A 4,483-nucleotide genomic window follows, 5' to 3' on the forward strand; every position below is an offset into this window, starting at 1 on the left:
CAAGATGTTCATCACCCAGCTCAGGAGAGAAGTCAGGCCCAAAGACAGACATTTGGCAGGCATTTCACAAAAGTAATATCTGAAGTTTTGGAGAAGCTCGCCAAAAAAGGATGTGCTGAGTTAAAATTTTAAAAAAAAGATTAAGAGTAGAACATTTCAGGGGTTTAAGAAAGCAATGCAACTAAGTCAAAATTATTACTCAAGGATAAATGAAAGAAAGGGGAAAAATTGAAAGGAGTAAAATTCACGGAAATCAAAACGAAGAGAGCTTTGAGGAAAACCCCTGGCAGTATCAACTTGCAAAAAGACAGAAGAGGAAGACGGTAGATAGGTTGCCACAGTATGTGGTGATTCAAACGTTCTTGGTAACCTAACGAAAACAGTGGTAGGGGTAGAAGCTGGGCTGAAGGAGTTGTGTAATAAGTAAGAAAAAGAAACAAGAAGTTTAAGACATTTCTTTCAAGAAGCTTGACAAAGGAACAACAAATAACAGATCTAAGGAAGTCTGAAAGCAGCTATGAATATAAAATAACAGAGAAAAGTGGGTAAAACACTGCACTAATATACAAACATTATCATTGCCACCACAAAGGAACAGAACGGAGTGAAAAGATGACTTAGGTGCTCATTCAATTCTGTTGGTTACTCACATGTGTGATCTTGAGGAATATCATTTTCTCCTCCCTTAGTTAACTTATCAGATTATTCTAGTAATATGAGTTAATAAACAGAAAAGAATTTTCAAAAGGTTTATCACTTTCTATAATTAACAGTATTACTATTGCAATAGATGGTTTGTACTCTTGAACAGATGTTTATTTTTCAGTTCATCAATGTGACAGAGAAGCTGAAATTCCTTCATCTGTACTACTGATCTATTTGTTTCAATCCCTGCAAAGAGGGACAAAATAGTAACAAAAATGAGAAAGACAGGATAAAATCAGAATATATAAAAAAAGGCAGTGATGGCAATCCTCTAACTTCTTATGGGCTTGCCCATAAGACTGGGAGATCACTGCTCAAGGGTTACCTGTCCCTCCAGGTGGATGGAGAGCTTTCAGAGACTCACATCAGAACTGGGGTGTTCCTGATGCTTTTGTCAACCGGGTCTTCCTTGGAGGGACCTTATGTTTACCTCTATATTCTTTGGTCAGTGAAAGGCTTGAATACAATCATCCTAGACCTCATGATTCTTCTGAGAAAATGTGTACTGAGTTTATGAACAGCTCTTTGGTTATTTTGTTTTTTTCCAAAATAAGCGTAGTAAGGTCCATTCGAGCCAATTCATGGAGACCTTTCATATGGAAAGGGCAGCTCCTCTGAGTATTACCATGGCCAGCGACACTGTCACATTTCCTCAAAACTCCTGTGAGTGAAACACAGTATGTATACAGAAGGTATGGTTGAAACAGGAGGTATATCTGCAGGTCAGAGGTAGCATATTAAGGTAATGGATACTACAAAAAATAAATAGGGAGAAGTCTTCAATTAAAACAATTAACAATAGCCTTCCTTCACAACAAGGAATTTATTATCTCATTCAGTGGAAGAAGAGTGAGTTAAATTGGTGAGTAATGCAATCATCTGCATTAATCTTTAAGCTGTATTGTGGCTTTTAAAAATTGTTTTCGTCTTTATTTTTTTAATATTACATTAAAAAAATATGAGGTCCCCATATACCCCCCACCCCCCTCACTCCATTCCTCCCACCATAACAACAATCTCCTCCATCATCATGAGACATTCATTGCATTTGGTGAATACATCTCTGAGCACCGCTGCACCTCATGGTCAATGGTGTGGCTTTTTTTAAACCTTCTAAATTGCTTGACTCACAGTTATATTAAAATTAATTTTTATTCCATTAGCAAAGCTGGGCAGACTATCCAGATGTTCCTTCTATTAAAAGGAACCAACAAATTACTGGAGAAACCCACAGGTGAAATGTTGAGTGCATTTTTAAAAACTAATCTTACTGACAGTATTCACATGCTCACAGGGAAAAAACAGTATCAGTAAGTAAAAAACAGTAGCACAATAAGGGTCAAAAAAAGAATGTGGGATTATATGTGAAAGTTCCACCACTATTTACAAAATTCAACCTGTTCTACAGAAATCAAGCAATATGGTCAGGGTGATTTCAGAGAAAACTGAGCATTTCTTACAAAGAAATGAGATAACGACATTACAAACTAAATATGTGAGACAATTTATTAATGTCTTTATAATCCTCATGAACATACAAATGATCTAATATGAAATATGATGATCGCATGATGGAGGAGGGAGAATGAACAGTGGGAACAAAGGAGTCTATCTACTAGTAGCCCAATCACCTCAGCCAAGACCATTCACTAATTCAACAAATATTTATTGAATGCCTACTGTGTGTCAGATTCTGTTCTCTAGTCTGAGGATACTGTAGTGAACAAAATGGAGCTTACACAATACAGGGAAAGATATAAAACACTGACTTTGACAAGGACACATAACTGGGTGACTGAAGGGTCTGTTATGGAGAAACCAAGAAGAGAAGGAATGCTGATAAAAACTGGGAAAAAAAAGAACTTTTGTTGGGAAGCAGACTTGGCCCAGTGGTTAGGGCATTCGCCTACCACATGGGAGGTCCGCAGTTCAAACCCCGGGCCCCCCTGACCCGTGTGGAGCTGGCCCATGCACAGTGCCGATGCGCGCAAGGAGTGCCCTGCCATGCAGGGGTGTCCCCGTGTAGGGGAGCCCCACGTGCAAGGAGTGCGCCCCATACGGAGAGCTGCCCAGCGAGAAAGAAAGTTCAGACTGCCCAGGAATGGCGCCGCACATACTGGAGAGCTGACACAACAAGATGATGCAACAAAAAAAGAAACACAGATTCCCATGCGGCTGACAATAACAGAAGCAGACAAAGAATACACAGCAAATAGATGCAGAGAACAGACAACTGGGGTGGGGGTCTGGGGGTGGGAAGGGGAGAGGAAATAAATAAAAATAAATAAATCTTTAAAAAAAAAAAAGAACTTTTGTTGATGACAGTGAAACTCAATACACAAGCAGAGAGCACATTCTCATAATTCTAAATTATTTTACTAAACTGAAAAACCAGCAGTTACTTTTCTCCTGATAGTACGAGGAAAGGGGCCTGATAGTAGATGATATGTTTGCACCCAAAAATCTTAGATGATGGCCCCCGGTTATACAATGGATTGGGATGGAACCACAGTGTACAACTGACAAATCCAGACCAACACACTAGCTTTTCTACTGAATAATATCTTTAAAAACATAGGGAAATTTATGATAAATTCTCCAACTTATATGGGAAATATATGCCAGAATTGGGATAAAAAGTAGTTATTTTGCCCTTGAGTATGTAAAAGGAGCTACTGCAAGTATGGAGACAGAGGATTATTAAACTAAATTTAGGCAGTTATTTCAGCATATGGGCTAGTTTCACATATTCAGTCCAAGAGCTTGCTGAAATGTGATTCTGCCATTTTTCCAGTCATAACTAATGTACAAATGCCACGTTACTAGGCAATTTCAACTCGAGCAAGAGACTGATGGAATACTCTTGGCAAATGGAGTCCACTAAGAGTTTCACTTTAAATAGATAAATGTATAAAAGCAAAGTAAGAGAAAAATACATGCAGGCAATGCAAATACGGAGTCAAACAAGGAGGGAGAGAGCCTTGGAGTTGAAACGTTCCAGGTCACCAGTTCTGTCCACTGAAAGAAAAGAGCTAAGAACTTCACCATCTACAGGCCCACAGCATAAATCGGTTCCCCAACTTTTAAATGGCTGTCCACCAAGATGGTAAAAGGAGTACTGATGGTTCCTCTTAGACCCAATAAAGACATGAGGGTCGGATCCCCTCGCTTTAGATTGTTGGGATCTGGCAGGTACACTTGAGACAATGGAAGAGTAACAGGTTCGAAGCCCAGCAACTCCACAGACAAACTTCAGAGATGGTGAAAGGTGGTGGAGAAACCACAGCAAGTAAACTAAATAATTGTAATAGAAAAGCTATACAGCTTTGGAGAACCCACCGGGCCACCTCCACCGCTCAAAAGGGCAGACACGGAAGAGGCCGCTAGGGCCGGAGTCTTCTAGCCCCCGGAACTCTAGACCCAGCCTCAAGTTAGGAGGGAGCAGTTCCCGGGAACCCCTCCCCGCCTCTCTCCTTACCCCGCCCACTGGGTCCGCCCCGTCCCACCGGCTACTCACCGGCCTCCCACATAACGGTGGCGAAATCGAGCGGAGAGAGCCTGGGGGAAGGGGCTAGCCGCGGGGCCGGGGTGTTGGCTTTTGCCCCTGAGGGTCTCCGGGAGAGAAGGGCTGGAAAGGAAACCTTTACACAGGCCTTCCTTCTCCCCCTCCCCGTCCCAAGCCAGCGGCTTCAGACCACCGAACCTTCCGACTTCCGCCCGAGGCCAGCCAACCAGCGCTGGCCCCGCCCCGTTCCCCGGAAGCGCCCGGCCCACCTCT

The 4,483-nt window shown here is 42.0% G+C and overlaps 1 protein-coding gene across 9 annotated transcripts in view; it reads right to left on the minus strand.

Moving 5' to 3' along the window:
* Window positions 1–4,483, minus strand: part of PARP11 (poly(ADP-ribose) polymerase family member 11) — a 75,231-nt gene that overhangs the window by 62,355 nt on the left and 8,393 nt on the right. For 8 of the 9 annotated variants that reach the window (XR_009182058.2, XM_058282605.1, XM_058282608.1 and 5 more), the window contains exon 1: window positions 4,223–4,443. The exons of the other annotated variant lie outside the window; for it this stretch is intronic. The gene's annotated coding sequence lies outside the window, so the exon portion shown is untranslated. Of the gene's footprint in view, window positions 1–4,222; window positions 4,444–4,483 lie in introns of those variants that run through there. 9 annotated transcript variants of the gene reach the window in all.

Source organism: Dasypus novemcinctus, chromosome 20, assembly GCF_030445035.2.
Source record: "Dasypus novemcinctus isolate mDasNov1 chromosome 20, mDasNov1.1.hap2, whole genome shotgun sequence".
NCBI lineage: Eukaryota > Metazoa > Chordata > Mammalia > Cingulata > Dasypodidae > Dasypus > Dasypus novemcinctus.